General features: G+C 39.4%; 1 protein-coding gene across 1 annotated transcript in view; it reads left to right on the top strand.

Annotated features, from left to right (window-relative positions):
- Positions 1-2,237: 2,237 nt before the first annotated feature.
- Positions 2,238-20,161, top strand: part of NLGN1 (neuroligin 1) — an 843,034-nt gene continuing 825,110 nt past the window's right edge. The window contains exon 1 of the mRNA XM_043594884.1: positions 2,238-2,547. The gene's annotated coding sequence lies outside the window, so the exon portion shown is untranslated. The remainder of the gene's footprint in view (positions 2,548-20,161) is intronic.

Here is a 20,161-nt window from a genome sequence, read left to right as displayed (position 1 = left end):
AACGCCTGGAAGGGAGCACAATGACGCCGAGAACACAGAAACTCCTCGAGTCCGAGGCCTCGCGGCTCGGCGGCCGGGCCCGTTCACTCACACGCTCCTCCGCGTGGTTCGGTGAACGTCACACGTGACGCCCGGAGTCCTTAACCCCTCCTGCCGCCTTCCGCGCTGCGGGCGGAGGAGGCTCGGTCTCTGCGGGAGGAGGAAGGGGGGAGGGCGGAACTTGTAAAGGGAGGGACCACCACTAGCATAACGTTAGCTACCGCCGGACCCGCACCCCCGAAAGCCCACCCCACTGCGATCGCTGCTCGGGCCCGGGGGGAGGGAGGGGACGCGTAGGGGAGGGGATGCTGAGCAATAAACCGGGAGAAGAAGGGGTGGCGGAGGGGGTGGGAGAGTCCTGGTTCTGAGGGGGCAGGACGGGGTCTGAAAGATGGGTCTAGCTTAATTCAAGACTCCTGCACCCGGCAACGCCACGGGGGGGGGGGTGGGAGAAGAAGCGGGGGGGGGGGAGGGTTGTGCTGTGTGTGTGTGTGCGCGCGTGTGTGTGCGCGTGTCTACAGGTAGCAGCGGCGGCGGCGGCGGCGGCGGGGACCGGAGCAGGGGACGATCTGCAGCCACCTCCCCGCCTGTGATTTTCGGAGGCGATTGCTCACTTAGCTGGCGGATCTTTACCCTCAGGAGATCTTCTCATCCTCTCCATTTCCACGCGTCTTAGGCGTCTTCCAGTTGCAAGTGTGTGTTTTGGGTATTTTATTAAATTTTTTTCTTCTCCCTCTAAATCTTCTCGGGAATTCTGCATATTGAAGCAGGTGGCTCCTGATAAATCTTTGGATATATTTGGCTTGCCAAGTTTTTCTCTTCCCGGTCCCCTCCCTCTCCAGAGGCATCTGTGGTGCTTTTCTTTTTGGATTTATATGCAGAAAACGTATATATGTTTATATACCGACCGCATAATATGTAAATACATATATGCGTGCCCAAGCGCTTGGTTTTCGTCTCTCTTCCTGACAAAGCGGAATGTTTCGGAGCCGATGGATAACGAGAACAGTATTAACATTCTTTTGAGCCTGTTTTTAAAAAAGGGGAGGGAGCGTGAAGAATTGTTTAACATTCGGCCATCGTTTGGCTGCACACTAAGCATCACGAAGTATTTATGGTTGCAGATCAGGTGCAAACGGGGCTTAGAGAGAAAGGTAAGGGAGCTTCCTGCGTCCGCCGACCTCAGGCGTTTATCTTAATCCCGGGGATTGCCGAGAACTTCCTACTTCCCTGCCTCTTTCTCCTCTTCCCCACCTTCCACCAACCCTGCCCTGCTCACTCTCTTAGGTACGCTTAACCCTTTTTCAGTTCCGATGGATTGGGGAGAGGGGGTGCTGAAGGTTTAATCGTCTGTTAGAGTTTAAATGCTTCTCTCTCTTCCCAGCCGAGTAACCGAGTTTCCCAATCCCCCTTCAGCTGTTTTAGGAAACCCATTTTGTCTTTTTGAAAAAGAACGCTACCTAGATAGCTGTTTTAAGCATCTCATGGTGCCAACCCCTCACCTCTTTCCTCTGACGAAAATAAAAGCAATAAAAAAAATAATGAACTTTAATGAACTGGGTGGTTTCTTTAGCACTGGGGTTCATGGAACCTCCCAAACGCTTATTTTCATTTAAAAACAAACCCATACCTCAGGGGGAGTCCACAGTGGAGGAAATTCAGCTTCCGTTTTTACATTAAGCCAATTCATTTTACTTGGAGGGTCATTTACCAGAGTTGAGCGAGATGGAGCGGAGTCTAGTGTAGGAAAAACTACACGATACTAAATTCCTTTTTCAGATCCACCCTTGACACCATGACCAGTCCCTGTTTAACTCCCTGCCCAGGGGACGCATTTTCAGACTCGACCTCTGGGGAGAGGTGGAAACTTGCCCTTATGTGTTTCTTCTCTCCCTTCAGCCTCCTTCCCCCTCCGCTCACCCTCGCTCGCCCCGGCAGTTTGCAAATTGCCCGTTTTGCCCACCCCAGTCAGTGGGTGTTTTCTGCTCTTCTCCTCTCCTGCCCCCCTCTGTCCTCTCTTCATTGGCGCTTTCGGAGCAGATGCATCTTGGCTCTTCTTGGGCTCACTCTCCCGCCTCTGCCCGCCCCGCCACCCCCAGCCCCCGCCCCGGCCCCCGCGCTCCCCACCTGCCCCAGCTCTCCTCGCTCCTCCTCCCCGCCTCCCCGCGGCGCCTTGACCCTTCAATCCCGAGTCCCGGCCGGCGGGTGGGGGGCGTCGTGTCGTGCGCCGACGACCCGGCGGCCGACGCCGCGCGGAGCTGGTGTGAGGAGACACCGCAGGAAAGGCGAGCGGTAGTCGGCGGACGCGAGGCCGGGAGAGCCCGTCCGAGCCGGAGGGAGCCGAGAAAAGGGAGAGGGCGAGTGTGAGGCGCGCACGCTTCCCGAGCTCGTGCGGACGAGTGCAGTCGCCTCCAACGCCTTAGAGCGGCGCCCCAGTCACTGCAGCTTTTCAGCCTAGAGCTGTGCCCAGGGACCACAGAGACCAAGAGCCAGGAAATCGGCCGAGAGGTACTAAAGAAATAAGGAAAAAAATACGAAAGAGCGGGGAGGGTTTGCTGGCGAGATACGGAGGCTGAACAGATGGAGGAACAATGCCGCCTCCAAAAGAAATCCCTCGCCCAGAAGCCCTGGCGGAGGGCGGCGGAGCTGCCTTCAGCCCCCTGCTCTCCCCAGGCCTCGGGCTAGTTCAGGGGGTGGTTCCGCCTCTTAGTTTGACAGGGATAAGAAAGTTGCTCTTCCCCGCATTTCCTGAGAAGAGCTTTTCGGATCTGCGTGGTGCAAGTCAAGATGTCACTCCCTAGATCCCCCCGCGACGAGCAGCTAATAGATTATGCATATTGGGCAATAAAGTCCCCCAGGAAGACAAGGTAGTCCAAACATTTCAAACGTTCTCCCCTGGCTCCTGACCGTCCAGCACAGTGCTTTGTGAGTAGAAATGAAAAACCACCTGCAGTGAATTTAAAATTATTTTAGGTTGAGATTTTGAGTTGGGAATAATTTATTCCAGAGGAGGTTGTTAGCGTGTTATAGAGATGAGGGAAATCATGTGTCTAACATTCGATTCATTTGTGATTATTCTAAATTGTGGGCAGTCGGCCTCCACAGAGGTATTATACTATTTCTTTTTCATTTCCAGGGCCATAGTGATACATGTAGGATTGAGGAAACATGAATTCAAATAGCAAACCCTGTATCTGTTACTCTGCATTTTATAGGTACTTAATATTCTCATTTTTCTTTTTCTTATAGTGAAAGTACAGTAGACTATTTTCGCTTAAATAAATTCTCATGCTGTGTATGAAAATTACAGGGTCCTAATGCATTTCTCCAAAATTAATTTTGCTTAATTACAAATAAGAACATAGATATAAAAATATCACTAAGGAAAGGTGTGGGTACGTGTGTTTGAGTGTAAAAGCTATAAAATGTCTCGGCATTTCAATCAGCCATTGCAACCTAGCAGAACACCAGCTTTTTAAATGAACTCAGAAGCAATGGCCATGCACACATTTAAGATATTGAATGTTAAGTACAAAAACATTAAGTTTACTGTGCCCTTGGCAGAGAATGAATTTAAGGCTACCTGCACTGCTGAGTGATTGAATGATTTACAGAGAAAGTGGAAGTTAATCATTACTCAGGCCTTCTGATTACATGGTTTGATTAAAATAAGTAACTGTTTTCTGTAAGCCTGCTATTCTACAGTTAGTCTTTCCAATCCTCTTAACATAAGCAGAAATTGAAGGAGTCAATCTTTTAGCAGACTATCCTAGAGTTCCTGCAGTGTGGGGGTAAAGAAAAGCCTTCTTCAGTTCCCCTTCTTTTCACAGTCTCCCTTCCTTCACCCCCAGAGTACTTTCTGTCAGTCTTATCTCTATTCCCATGGTGTCATTTCATTTGTGAAAGTTTTCTTATGTGTCTAGGTATAACATTTTCAAATAAAAATGTGTGACTTGTTTTGAAATTGACATTGGAATATACACTCATGGAAGGTAGGCAGAGAACTCCATTTGCTGCACATAGAGTGCATGAAGGCTTGGTGATTCTTTGCAGGGCTGAGTGAGTTCCCTGACTTCCTAAAGCCTCTTCCAACTCTGAACTTTTCATATTTTTTTCCACTTTTATTATTTTCACATGGCTATCCAGTGACAGGATCTACATCTTCCTTCAAATTTCCTTAAATTAGTTAGGATTTTTAAAAATAAGATAATTAAATAGCTGTAACTAGAGACTACAGATACAAATCTAAGCTCTCTGAGTTAAAAATTTTTTTTTGTTTCCATATAAGTTTTAATGTTATTGACAGCTTTGGGATAATATTAATGCAGATTTAGGTATGCTTGACAAATGCCTCTCTGGGTTGCCATGTGTTGAAACAAATAATTTTGAGTATTTTTAGCAAAGCATAGTAATCCTTTTTAAAAATTTTTATACAAAGGAATTACTTTATGAATTACCTAACATGCCAGTTTGTAGTTTTTGTAAGCAAAACACAATTGGAATTAACAGTAAGATTTGAAACCACAGCAGTTCAACAGTACACTTTTGCCACATTTTAAAGTATTTTGAAGTGAAGTTTGAAGCCAGAGTATAAGTAGGAAGATATGATTCCTCAGTTATATTTTAATTATTTGTAAATGGAATCACCCAAGTTCAGTTCATCAAACTTATTTTTTTTCCTAGAATGTAGGTCTGGTCTTGCAGATCTCTTGTTAACAATGGCCAATGTTCCTTATAGCATGGATGCTAATGTCCAGAATGCAGATGGCTTTTAATTCTTTGCACAATTTACTCCCCAACTTTACTTTTTAGGTTAAAATACCTTCCACCTAGAACTCCTCCCCACTTTCCTCTTTCCATTCACAAGACTGTAACTTGTTACATTCCCCAATACCACCCCATTTTATGCCTCTGTACCTGACTTATACTAATATTTCTCCATGGACTATTTTCCCACATCCCCTACCTGCCACACACACACACACGCACACCAAATGTAGGCTAGGAGAACATTTTGTTTCCTTAGAGTGGCCTTTCCTCCACTATCCTGCTTCATTTCTGTGGGAGCATGAGCTCCCACAACACGTTTTTTATACCAGGAGTAGTCTGCCTTTTACACTTCCTGATGTTTGGCTTCCTCAGTTGATAGCAAGTTCCCATAGGTGAAAAACCATACTTGATTTATCATTTTATTCAGAATGCTTAGACCCATGTATGAACATGAAATAAATAATTTGAAATTGATTGAAATTGTATTGATTGAATGATTGAAAAATGATTGAAATGATTGAAAACTGTATTCTTTAGAAATCCATTTGGCTATGAGGTAACAGAAAACTTGGCTAACAGCAAATAAGGGTTTCTTTATTTCATATAATAAAAACTCAAGAAGACAGTTGTTTAAACATTTGGTGAAAGAATTAGACTTCTTTTATAATCTTGGTATTTTTCTTCTCATGGTCATAAGATTGCTGCTGTGCTTCTGGCATCATGTCTGCTTTCTAGGCCCAAAGAAAGATAACGAGAATACTCTAGGATTTTTCAACTGGCACTATTGTCATTTTGGGCCAGATAAACCTTTGTCTTCATTGGGGGGAAATTAGGATGTTTAGCAGTGTCTCTGGCTTCTACTCACTAGATGCCAGTGGCACACCCTACCCATCCAGTTTTGACAACCAAGAGTTATTTCAGACATTGCCAAATGTCCTTAGAAGTAAAATTGTCCTGGATTGACAATGATTGCCCAAAGTCAGAGGAAGGTAATTCCTGGTTACTACTTCCTCTTTTTCTTTGCATTGTAGTTGTGGTGAGGATCTATTTGGTTTTTGCTTAATAAATGGTAGTGGACTCTTTATGTGATTGCTTAAGAAAGGAGGGAAGGAGGGACAAAGGGAGAGAGGGAGGAAGGAAGGAAGGAAAGAAAAAAAGAAAAGGAAATGAAAGGAAAGAAACGAAAAGAGGAAAAAGGGGGAGAGGAAAAGGCCAAATGAAACTTCTCCTTGGGCAGTTTGTCTCTTTTTTTGTGATGCGGACATTCTTCCTGTAGACTTCCATTCTCATATCACTGCCAGAACTGTGTCAAATGGCTACTTCTAGGTACATGAGAGGTCAGAAACAATATTTTTAGTGTGGCATACCAGTACCTCAGAGAAAATCAGAATCTGAAAAAAGAAAGGGAAATAGATTTGTAGTTGGAAACTAGAAGTGTTTACCACTATGACAGAATAAATGAATATGGAAAATTCATCTAAATATTTTAAAAGGAGAAAAAGTAAAAAAAAGGAAAGCAAACAATAATAAAGAGGATAGATAAAATTTTTCACATGCTAAATATTTAACAAAATGACTTGGATAATACTGTGTTTTCTCCCTCTAGATGCTAATTTAGTTGGAAAATAAGTGGGCAGAATGGAGGCATTTTGCTCTTCCTAACGTGTGTGTGTGTGTGTGTGTGTGTGTGTGTGTGAGTGACAGCACTCCATCCCCTTCAGTCTACTGAAGAAAGCAGTAACGTTTGTTATTCGTATTTATAAATTAGTGGTCAACAGTGAGAAATGTTGTCAGAGAAGATGAAAATGCAGATCTAGTGTTTTAATACAACTTTCTAATGCTTGTATTTGGAAAGCACATGCTAGTGATGGCATTAGATAAAATAATGGTTTCTTGTACAGCTATGTTAGCATGGGCTATAGTAGCTTTAAATTAGATTGCTCAGTTGTTTACCTCAGTGTGGTAAAGAAGGATATCATTGATATAATGGATATAAGGATATAATGGATATCATTATAGGGGAGAATTCTACCTTACAAAGATATATCAACATTGCTGTGATGGGCCAGTAATCTTGTCTGATTGATTACAATTTTTTTTTCTGCTTCTTACCCTTGTTGTTCATTCTTTATGAGTCTTTTGAATGCCAACTTTTGCTCAATTTTATGTAGAATATAGAAATATAAAATATGGTGTCTATTAAGAAACTTTTGCCTTCAAGTAACAGAATAAAGTAAGCCGATTAAAGGCTTTAACAGTGAAGACATCTCACAAAACAAAGATTCTGGAGGTATACTGGTCCAGCTAACTCAGAAGTTCAAGGATGTCAGGGCTCTAGGATAAACTTTGCTGTTATTCTCTTGGCTCTCCATCTTGGGAAGAAGAAAAACAATATGGCTGACTATCACAGAGCCAAACAGTCCTACTCAAAGCAAAGAGTTGCAGTCTTATGGAAATGAGAATATGCTTGATTGACTAAAACTATGACACATCCTACTCCTAAAATGATCACTGGCAAAGAGATAATGCATTGTGCATGATTGATTTTGGTTAATCATGGTCCTTCCCCTAGGGCTGAGGGGAGGTCTCCTTTCCCTGTGGACATGGCAAGGTCGTACTTAAAATCAGAGCTTTTGTTAACTGGGAGGAAGGAGGCAATAGCTGTAACCTTGGGTACCTAATAGGGTATTCCATAAACATCATGCTCTGTCTTCCTCAAACTTCTCATAATATGGAATGACTATATTGGAAAACACACACACGCATTAACCAGTCTTTGAACCCATGAACATAAACTGAATACATGTCAGGCTGCCTGCTTCTGATGTAGAATGATTCTTTCATGATGCTCCAGAGATTTAAAAAAATACTACCTGGAGAATCAGAAAATGTAGGAATAGGCCCTGGATAGAAGAATTACAAACACTAAATTATGCTACATTACATGCCTAAATACAAAACCCTATCTTTTCAACTTATGCCTTCATTATATAATATAGCTGTAGTTAAATCAAAGCATTTCCTCTTCTACTAAACAGATTATCTGTGTTTGTCACATGATCTTATAATCATAACTCAGGAATAATGAGAGAAATAACTGAATCCTTTGCCAATAATTCTCATGATGAAGGACTTGATATTAGTTATGCCCAAATTAAAACTACCCTGCTGCTTTTGATAACTGTTTACTTGGAGGGCCTAGGGGAGGGTTTTCAGTCTACATGCCAGGGAGTATCTCTCTCAATGAACATTATGAGTCTTTTTTTTTAAAACAAAGAAAGCTTTATTTTCATTCTTTTGTCTGACTTCATGGAAGGATAGACTCAATTTTGTGTTCAGTTGAAAAGGGGTTCTTAACCATCTCCTTCTACCCTGCTTTATTATTTGAATCTATTTTTTTAACTTAAACTTTGCTCTAAGATTTTATTGTATTTTGGCTTTTTATCATAAATAATTTGTGATTCAAATTTTTTCTGAAAGAGGAAGAATATATGTATATGTGCATGTACAAACAAGTGCTGTCATATATCACTCAGTAAGTGTCTTCTCCTGAATGAATACATGTTCAGAAATTAGACAATATTGTGTGCAATAAACTGCTGAATTATGCTTCCATTAGCATGTGCAATAGGATTTCAGGGAAAGGAGATGCAAGCAGTGCTTGAATCATTTTGATAAACATTGTAGTTTACAGCTTGATGGTAAACTAAGGCAGGGTAGGTGGAGAAAGTGTAAAAAAGTTGAACTCATCATACGTATTTTGCTCTGTGGTCATATAGAAATGGGTTTTCAACTTTTCTTTCCTCTGTAGCATAAGAATTTCTACGATCTCATTCCTGTCTAATAACTTTCTCCCTAATAAAAATGGTCAAATAAGCTTTAACACCAAAGCCACCATGTAAAAGAACCATGAGCAAGAAAAGAATGGATTTGATCTCTCTGTCTTTGTTTTAACACAAATGTTGTGATGGCCATTGGCTATCTATCTCCTGAGTTAACTATCAGCATTTTAGAATGAATGCATTTTCAGCATCTCATCTTTCCATTGCCAGTGCTCTATTTTTGGGCTCCATGCCTGAAGCCGTTTGTGCCACAGCAACCACCTCTGACCTGGGCTGCTCACCTCCAGGTGAACTATTATTTGAATCAAACTTAAAATCATAATTAGTAACTCCATCTGTGTTTACGGGCAGAAACAGATGCTTCTCCTTTTTGTTTTAATAGAAGGTATGTTTAAAAATGGAACCATAGTGAAATTTTGTTCTAAACAGATCCACGTTTTAGTGGGCACTCTTGTATCAAATGAAAACCACCAAGAGAACATGTTTTCTAAGCATCTGACATTCTCTTGTCTAGACCCAGGCAGTATCTCATACTTTGACAAATCCCCTGTGAAATAATTATGGTGCACAGAATTGACCTCAGATATTGCAAGTTCCTAAAGCTTCTCTCAGGGAATAAAATGGTTAATTATATAATGAATATACTATGTTTCATCAAAACTGAGGAACACCTGTTTACAGGACACATTCTTATTTTAAGTACACCTTTGAAAGAAGAAACATCTCAAATCATTATACAATTCTTTCCTACCACTTAGAATTTTTATTTTATACTTTTATAAGAGCAACCTAAATTAAACAGATGTATAGTTTTATACTATATCAGCCTTGTAAATATATAAGAAGCATAATATTAATAAATACATTGGTTTAAGAATTAAAGAAAATTTGTTCTGTTTAGATCCTCACTCTTCTGAATCTTTTTTTTTCTTTTGACTCAGAGGTATCCATATCCATGTTTTTTTCTGATGATAGTCTCTGTGTTTGGTGGTATGCTATTTCTGAAGAGTGCTCCATGATTATCTTCAACATTTCATTCCAAGCAGCTGATACCTTCTGAAAAGTTTGATGCTGGTGTTCTGTTGATCCTACTAGAAGGTGACAACTGAGAATTTTCAGATGACAACCAGATCTCATACTTATTTCTTAAATTGCCTTGAAATGTCAGAAGTCGTGGCTGTCTGTTTATGGCAAGAGGAACACAACCAATTTTTACACACAAAGCCAATGACACCTGTGCCTCCACTACTGCTTGGCTATAGGAATTCTAAAATGCATCCTGATTTCAAAGATGTTAAAGGTTACAAAAAATGTGTCAGAATCAATGAAATGTGGCAACTTTAATGCTACATCTGTCCTCATTTTTTAAGGGAGCTAATGCAGTAATGATTATTAATTAACCAACTAATTAATCTCTAAGCATTTGGATATGAGAGATTACTACATAATTCTTAGACAGAATGATTGAATCTAATTCTATCCCCTTTTATTCTCTACTTATCCTCCCAGCTTGTATTATATAAAACAGAGCTAGTCTTCCAAAGAGAGAATGGTAGGATGAAGAAAAGCACAGACTAGGAATCAAGAAACCTATGTTTGTAGAGTGGACTCTTACTAACTGTCACTGCCTATAATTCATGTAAGCTCTCTGGGCCTCAGTTTCCATGTTTAAAATGTACAGCTAGACTAATTGAAATTAATGTGTCTTTTGGCTCTCATAACTGTTTGGGGTAAAGACAATCAGTAATAAAGAATGTTTATAATAATAATATATGATTAAGCTGGTATTATATAAACATGTAATGGTAAGTGTTCCTTTAAACTAGTAAGTTTAATATATATAATAGATATTATATAGCCTTAAGATTTATTGTATAGCTTTAAGATTTTACAGTTTCTGGAGGTTTACATATATCTTGTTTGCTCTCTAAAACAACTATAAGCAATACAGAAGTTTCAACAGAACAGTTAGGATTTAGGACCCTTCTCCTCAAATATACTGGATGAAAAAGATTACCGAATATACCAAAGCCAAATAAAGAGTGAAAAAGTGGGAAGAGGCAAGGAGAAAATGCATTTTATACCAAGAACAAAGAAAACTTACACAAGGAATTAACTATCACTATATGTAAATATTCCGCTTAAAAAGAAAGTCATCGGAGGGCGCCTGGGCGGCTCAGTTGGCTAAGTATCTGACTTCAGCCCAGGTCATGATCTCACAACTCCTGAGTTCAGGCCCCGCATCAGGCTCTGGACTGACGGCTCAGAGCCTGGAGCCTACTTGGAATTCTGTGTCTCCCTCTCTCTCTGCCCCTCCACAGCTCATGCTCTGTCTCTCTCTCCCTCTCAAAAATAAATAAACATTAAAAAAAAAAAAGAGAGAGGAAGAGTCATCAGTAAAAAGCAAGAGGAAATTGGCAGGTAAAAATGAATTTTACTTTTTTTTTGTTTTATCATTACTCAACTGCATACCACTGATTAAAAAAATATGAATAAAAGAAAGAGTAGTCTTGGGTTGGATCAGTCAGATGCTACTATTTGTGGAAATATCTTGACAGCTCTTACTGTGCAATTGCACAGGCGACAGTGTTTGTTCTCTGTATTGTATTTGAAAATTGCCACTGCTCCTAAGTGGTCAGAAAGCTGGGTACTTACTTTCTGATGACTAACAAGCTCTGCAGAGGTATGCCACTCTCCTTTCTCTCATTGTAGTATAGTCACCACAAAGAAAACACTGTGGCCTCTCACCTATCTTTTTGGCCATAAAAGTAAGTTGATTTCTAGAGCATGAAGAAAACCCTTTATTTTGACGAGATATTCTTGAAGCTCCCATTTCATACAAGTCAAGTATAGAATGCATAATATTGCTGCAAAGAAGTAGATTTTTATTGAATTTAATTAATTAAATTATTTTAATCCTCTATTTAGGTTACTTGGTCTATTAGAAAAATATCCGTGATAACTAATACTAGTATTTAAGATTTAAATGTTTAATGGTTTAGAGTTTTAGACCATTAACTAGGGTATTGAGGTTATATTCTCATTGCAATAAATATTTTTTGACTAAAGGGGAAAGTCCTTGTTTTTGACCCCAGCTAATATGAAAAATATGATGTTATAAGGGATAATTCCTTTTTAAAATTTTAAAATAAATATCCAATGGTATTTCCATCTGAGAAACTGAAAGGGCCATAATGTTTTTTTTTTAGACAAGTGTAGGCCAGCCTCCTCAGTTTGCAAGTGACAAAGCAGGCCAAAATAAATAATGTTTTGCTGGGTTTATACAACGATTGAACTTGGACCAAAACATCCCAATCTTTATGTAATACTTTCATGCATCAATTTGATGTACAAGACAGCAATACATATATCTGTGTCATATATGTATATATACGTGTATGTATATATATATATATATATGATTATAGAATTATTAGTTTGTAAATACAGGGAGATAATTGACAGAAGTTATAAAGAAGGGTGTTTTACTTTTAGGAAGGTTTTGTGAAAAAGGAGATTGAGATATGAACAAATGGAGAAAAGGGAGCAAAGCACTGCTTGAAGAAAAGCAAAAAAATTAAGAATAGGACATGTAGCAGAGGTAATCGGTCGTTCTATGCTTTTTCAAAAGTAAAGTAAGTAAATAAATAAGACTACCCACATTAAGAAGTACTATTGTAGAAGAGAAAGAAAGGTGCTTATTGAAAAGGTACATCTCATTCTGTGTTCAGTAGTTTGGCTTAGGACCTCTGCAAATCAGAAATGTCAATTATGTATTTCCCCTGAGATAATCAGTTTCCTCAGGAAAACTGGTTCATATCACTCACATCAGAAGAAACTAGAAAGCAAATTAAATTATTTAAAATGGAAAATATAACTTTCTGAGTATATGTCAAGTAATATAACTGGTTAATGCTACATCAATTTGAATATGTAAGTGATGAATCACTAATTTTACTCCTGAAGCCAATATTACACTATATGTTAACTAACTAGAACTTAAATAAAAATTTGAAAAAGAAGAAAAAAAAAGTACTAAATCAATTTGAGATCATTGGCTGCCACCAAACAAGATTCTTCTTATCCTAACTTGCCCAGATACTGTTTTCTAACCTGGGCAGCCTCTCCCCAGAAAGTACTAGAGACATTGTGCACCCAAAACATCTTTCCCATGCTCCCATTCAATATAATACTCTAGTCAGTCCCTTCAGAACTTCTGATTACGGGACACTTATAATCAAAATGTCCCATTTGCTTAAGGGAGAGAGGTTCTAGTTGGTGCTAATCTATTAACACCCAGAGATCATCCTCATCATTAATTAAAGGATTATAATATTACCAAGGCCTAAGAAGTGCAATTTCAAGTGAGATATATTCCTCTGTTTCTACTAAATTGTACATGAAATCAACATGTCCCTCCCGACTCTCCTTCAATCCACTTTTGGTAAAAACAGCTCATTTTAGGAATCAGTGCTTAGAATAACCAGCAGCTGGAGAACAGAGAATGCATCAGAAAAGCATGAGCATGTTTTCTATACAACTCCATAAACACGGTTGTAATTTCTCATGAATCGGTGCATTTTGACTCTGCTAGTCAGAAATACACTGGGAATAGTCCTAGTAGTCAGTGTAGAATGTCGTTCCCTCACTGGTCTTCTCTAAAACTCCAAAGAAGCATGAAACGCCACAGAACTACCTCTCATGGGGCCCTCTCTCTACCATGCAAACCTGAAAATAACAAAAGAGTGAGGTGATGTTACTACAGGGCAGAGAGAAGTCCCAGTCACTGAAATGGAATAGTCTATCAGGGACATACAGACAGTATAAAGAGCATCGTTTGCAATATCCTTTAAATTTTCTGCTAGACACAAGCTTGCAAAACAGGTATATATATGTATATATAAACATAATATGCTTACATGAATAATAAGTGTTTATGTTTATTTATATGAATACATTTGTCTGAATTCTTTCCTTCCCCATGTGATGCTCATCTAAAATGAATGAAATGTAAAATAGGTATTTATGGGGAAGGCCAGGAATATTAGTTTAAACCAGGACCATTGCCGATGAGATGAACCTTGGTTCATGCCAAGTGTTAACCAGAAGGATGCTTTAGAGCCCCAAAGGGAGGACAGGAGGCAATCCCTGGAGAAGGTGGGAGATTGAAAAACTTTGGTGTGAGAAAAGGACTATAAAATAAACAAGACTGAGGCAAACAAACCTCTGTCTTGCTCTTAGCCCCAAAGGTGATCCTGTTGCTACGATAGTATTAAAATATGTGGTTTTTTGTAGCCTTCAGGTTTTCTTTGATTTTGTTTATGTATCTGTCCAATAGGATTGATAATGTCAACCTCGTAGGGCTGTTGTGGAATTAAGTGAAATAATGTATTTAGTACCTTTGCTTGGCACATAGACAATGTCTCTGAGTGCTCTTGTTATCATGATAACCCTCCACACGTGTACACAAACACGTTCTCTGCTCACTCAATAATAACCATTTATCCCACACTTTTTGTGTGCCGTGCAGTGCTAGTCACAATGAAGACAGCAAAGACAAGTCAAACCTTGTCTCAAATGTCCTGGGAATACTTGTTTTTTCCCCCCAGAGCCTTTGAAATTCAGATATAGAATGTTCTATATTCCTGGCTTGCCTAATGCAAGGAAGATAGGGCTGTTTTTATTTTATTAACACATGGAAGGAAGGATAAAGCATTTAGAAATGGTGAAATTGGCAGCTTTAAAAAAGTTCAAGGACTCTATCAGCATTAGGATGTGGAAACATTTGAGTCATAGGCTTGCTAGGGAGTGAGTGTTTAATAGGCGCCTTTGTAAAATCTCCAAACTAAGCTGTATCATTTTCTATACATGCTTAAATCTCTTAATTACAAAGCAACTTTAATTATACAAAAAGTATGCCTCTTCAATCATGTTTTAATCACACATGAAAAAATTAAATTTATACCAAAGTTATTTTCTGCATTTCAATTCTGATTTTTAAACTCTGGCATATTCCAAACCAAAAAATTACATTAAGCTAATGTTTATGCTTGCACATAATCCCACACTTTCAAGGCAACACTTAAAATATTCAGAAGAGCTTCATAAGAGGGAGTAGTTTAATTCTGCTGTTGACTCAGAGCCATTGTTCTTCACAGTTACAGCTCCGTTGGCATAGGCTACATATGGTCACTTGTTTTCTCAGTGTACAGAGTGATAATGCATTAACATTCTGGCTGGTGGTAGAGGATACGCTGTTTTAGAGAAGTACATCAGGGAGGATGTGCTGCCTCTTGGGCAGAAAGGAGGACAAGATCACCATGAAGGAGCCTGCAAATTGCCTTAAGAAAAATCCCTGTGGCTTTAACTGTGGTGACTGACTTGGGAGCCCTGATTTCAAACATTGGCTGTCTTTGGGTAGGACTTAATATTGAAAGAGCAGTCGTCAGAGACAATGATGGATCAGAGCCATGGAAGGAGATGTTGTCATTCAGAAATGCCGTTCTGGAGCCTTTGGTTGCCTCTTAGAAAGGACATTTTATGACCCCATGTTTGCTCTAATCACTGCTATGTAGGTCATAGGTTAAAGTGGAGCTTTGGGCTGGTGACTGATGGCCTCGGAGGTCCATTAGAAGTCTTTAAATGAAATCTTTGAGTATTATTTAAGTGGTTTCTTGGGGACTTTGGCCAGGGTTTAGTGAACATGACTTTTCTTTTACCTTTTGCAGTTTCCTTTGGTTTATATTAAATGAAGAAAAAAGGGCAAGGAAGATATTGTATCTATTCTTTTTATGCTTATTTATTTATTTTGAGACAGAGAGAGAGAGAGTGAGCTCATGCACATGAGCAGGAGAGAGATAGAGAGGGAGGGAAAGAGAGAATCCCAAGCAGGTTCAGCGCTATCTGCACAGAGCCTGACTCGGGGCTTGATCTAACAAGAACCTTGACCTGAGTCAAAATCAAGAGTTGGAAGCTTAACTGGCTGGGCCACCCAGGCTCTCCTGTGTCTATTCTTATACTGTGAAAGATATCACCTTTCATCTAATTTGATTCCAAGTGGAATTGTATCCCAAGAGACATCTGTAGTTATGCAGGCCATGACTTTACTTACTTTTCCCAGCTAATCTGGTTTATATCTATGGTTGTGAATAAAAAAGAATAAATAAAACAAAACAACAATGAATATTAGTAGCATCACCAGAGGGAGCCACTTACACAGTTTTGTCTCAAGCATCAGCAAAGCTAACTATCATGGTTGAAATGCAGAAATATTAAGATTTTTATTGTATTTTCTAAAAAGAATGGCAGAAAAGTTGATGATATATAAAATCTGTTAGCAGCAATTCCAGATTATGGGACTAGCAGCAACCACTTCATTTCTCCCACTTGAAATATTTGTGAATGGTAATTGCCTGGCTGCAATCCAGAAAGTAAATCATATTTCAAAATGTAAAATTGTATTTGGAGCAAGAGGTATTTTCTCTGATCCTGTCATTGTCCCTCTACAGAATAGTATTAGCAAGTTTGTATGTTTGAAACTTATGCCAGTTTACTGTTTTTGTAATGTAAATTATGCTACCAAAAATAAAAATGAAGAATAAACTCTTTGGATGCACATGCCAGTGCTCAAACACATTCTGCTGCCCCTCTTTGTGACACACATGCACACACACGTGTGCATATTTCCTCTAGTATTTGTTATCAATCAGTAGAAGCAGTGTTGCCGTATGGACATCAGATAAGTGTGTCTTTGGGTCCCCTAGCAGGAAAGAGAAAATTAGTACACCTAAACTAAAATAGGCACGCGTCTTTATTAGCACACTGACCTTTTTCATAAAGAAACAGTCAAATGTATGCAGTCTTGGGGATACTCTCTTAATTACCACTCTGACAGAATATTTCAGGAAAATGTATTGATTCCAACTGTCTGTTCTTGGAAGGGAGATTTCTAGGTCTTTGGTTGTTTTATCTTTAGTAGTTCTAACTCAAATCATAAAAAAAAACTGGACAGGCAGAATTGCTGTAGTTCTTTAAACAAAAGCGCTTTATGCTTAATACTCCTCAACCCCCCCAGCTCTGATAGAATCAGGTAAATCTCATTATATATAATCACAAGAAAGAATGTTCTATAAAATAAAATGATCTCCACTAGCTCATGTAATGGCACTTCGTTGATCTGATTACAATAAAGTCTGCAGTGCATAATATTGATACAGAATGCTTTCTTAGGTTCCTGTCCTTATAACAGTCATTCTCTTCAGGAAAGTATTTATTGTGGTTTGTGCTACAGATGGAAAGGAGAAAATGAGAGTGAAGATTAGTTGCACTTGACTCTGGCAGTACTTATCTTTCTTTCCTTATAACAGCCTTTCATTCTTTTCCTGCATTGCCACCCAGCCAAACTGCTCCCCTGACAAACTGCCTATATCTAATCTATTTGTGAGGGAAGTGGTGGGTGGTGGGGAGTTAGGGGCATGCAATGTGGCTGATCAAAATGTCCTGCCTATGGGACTTCAGGTGTACAAATTTGCCTTGGAGGCAAAGGAGCACATATAGTTTAGTTTTCGGTTGTTTTATCTACCTACTTTCTGTGTATTTATTCATCCATCCTTGCATCTGTGTATTTTATTTTAATTTTTAAAATAGTACTTCTTAGTGTAGCAAGAGGTACTGTTACTGAGGAAAGAGTCTGCAGGACTAGCACTTCTTCAGGGAGCCTTAGCCCCCAGATGTTCTAGAGAAGTGCTGTGTTAGGACAGTGGGTCAGTTGGGAAGCCCTGTACCTAAAGATATCAGTTGATCTGCCTACCCCATAGGCAAGAAGGTAGAAAAATACCTCTTCTCTCTGGGAAGAAGGTGAGGGAGAAAGCAGTAGTGGCAGTGGTGTGCAAGGCCACCCTCAAAGGCATAGAAAGGTTGGCGTGAGCTTTGCACAAAGAGGGTGCTTCCACATTGCCTCGGTGGCATCTCCATACTTCGATTGCCTTGGGATGTGACATATTCGAACAGAAAGCCCTCAGACAAAAGGGGCATGTAGGGCCTGAAGTGGTCATTCTCATACTGTTGTCTCCAAGCTATGTCTGGCAGCAACATGGTAGCTGTATCACTGGCGTAAGAGAAAGAGGGGTCAATGCCTGAACATTGATTTGAGTGTGACAAAGGAGATAGTATATACTACTTGTCTTAGTCCACTTGGGCTGCCATAACAAAATTACCAAAGAGGGACAGCTGAAACAGCAATTTTTTTCTCATACTTCTGGAGGCTGTAAGCCCAAGATCAAGTTACCAGCAGATTCTGTGCCTGGGGAGATCCTACTTCCTGGCTTATAGACAGCCATCTTCTTGCTATGTCCTCACATGGCAGAAAGGGAAGGAGACCTCCCTGGGGTCTCTTTTGTAAAGGCACTAATTTAATTCATGAGGGCTCCACCCTTATAATCTAATCACATTCCAAAGTTTCCACTTCCAAATATCATCACACTGGGGATTAGGTTTCAGCATATGAATTGTGGTGGGGAACCCACAAACATTCAGTCTGTAGTGGTCCTCTTATTGGTAATACTCGAGAAGCTAGGCAAGGGCAGGGGATAGGGTGAATAGAGGATCCAGTGTCCTACCCAGGAATGATTAAACGGCTATATTTGGATTGGACTAGAGAAAGAGCAATCCCCAGGCAGCTAGGATACCAATAAATTTAAGGGATCAGTGGTCTTTTGTTTGTAATCTTCCCAGAATTAGCAGAGGGTACATGGAGGCTGCAGTTTGCCTCCTCAAAGGAAATCAGGAGTTTTAGATAAGAAATTAGAAGGGCATTGTGTAGCTGTGTAATTTCTCCATGATTAGTTCCATCTTCTCTTTCTTTTCTTGTGATTAAGAGTAAAGCCTTGAAAGGAAAAACATCCTCAACATTTATGTCTTTAGCGGGAGCAAAGAAGGAGAATTTAGGGAGCAACCACTCACGATGAAGTCAGATTTGTTGGAGCAGGACCCTAAGGAGTGGAGTGAGTGATGTTGAAAAGGCTGAAGGTGTAGGCCCTAAAAAGATAAACAATAAGAAACAGTCTGACATGGGAAGAGATCCTGGGACATAGCAGTGGAGAGGCCCTAAGACCCACATAGAAAAAGCTTTATCAAATAAGTCCATCTGGGACCTCTAAACAAACAAATTGGAATAAGATCTCACAATAAGATCCAGAAGAAGACCAAGGAGGAAAATGCAAAGTGAGCAAAATTTTTCCTTGGTCTTTGGCTCAATGTTTATCAAGCAAAGTCAGAACATTTGGAGTATCTTAACCACATTTGTTTTGCAAAATAATTGAGATTAAAGGATCATTTCAAATACTTAGATTTAACAGTCCTCCAAATAATTATAGTAACTCAGTGGTATATGGTTAAATTCTGGGCATTCAAGTAATGCTTTCAGAGAACCTTCTTTGTCGTCTGCAAATCAGGCAAATTTATAGCTCCCTATTATATAGGGATTGCTATTTAAATCTAATAAGATGGCAGGGGTGGGAAGGATGATCATTTCAGGCCATTGACAGGCATTATATCTCTTTCTCTGATCCTTATTTTTTTAGTCCTCAACAAGTAATTTAGCAGTATGAAGACAAATCTTGCTTGTTTCTGGAAGAAGAAGGATGTTAAAGAACTTGATGCAGTGGATAGTGTACATGACTTGAAGTTGGATGATGTACATAAAAGTTCTAACTTTGCCATGTGTTGGTGATTTGGTGGAAAAAAAAAACATTGAGATTCAGCTGCTTAACCCGGCTGAATCTCAATGTTTTTTTACCTATAAAATGGGAAAGGCAACGTATCTTTGTCTGTTTCATAGCATAGTTGTAAGGCTAGAATGGGTCACGGTCTGAAAATGCGTTTTATATACAATTAAGCTCTATATAAAAATATAGGATTCTGTTGAATATAACAGAGCAGAAGGCACCATCTTATAGGCAGTGGAGGGAATCAGAGCATAGACCTTTTAGGAAGAGGAGTCTACATGTGAATTCCAGCTTTACCATCAAACTATTTAGCCTCTCTATGCCTCAGTTTCCTTATTTATGAAGGAAGATAAGGGTAGGTCTCCCTTTGGTGTACTACAAAGTAATGAAGACTAAAGGAGAGTGTACATAAAGTGCTTGGTATGGAGCCTGACACATGAGAGTCCATAGTAAAATAAAGATTAGCTATTACTAGGTGTGATTATTGTGGTCGACTCTACTGAGTTCATTTATCTTGGAAATAATAAACCCATGAACTTCACAGAAAGGGATCTTCAAGTCCAAGCACTGTATTTCTATATCACATTCACATCAATTTATCTAAGTATATAACTTAAATATCAAAGACTGAAATCTGTGTATTATATAGCTAACAATGTACAGGAAGTACATTAACTTTTTTTCACTTGGGTAATTTGGTGACCCAGAATTTAGCATTGCATTATTGGGATCTATCTGTTATCTATCTAGTTAGTTTTGTGGATTGCTGCATCCTTCAGCACTCAT

This window comes from Prionailurus bengalensis, chromosome C2 (genome assembly GCF_016509475.1).
Source record: "Prionailurus bengalensis isolate Pbe53 chromosome C2, Fcat_Pben_1.1_paternal_pri, whole genome shotgun sequence".
Taxonomy (NCBI): Eukaryota; Metazoa; Chordata; class Mammalia; order Carnivora; family Felidae; genus Prionailurus; species Prionailurus bengalensis.
Note: the sequence above shows the minus strand (reverse complement) of the source record. Positions and strands in the feature narration are given on the sequence as shown.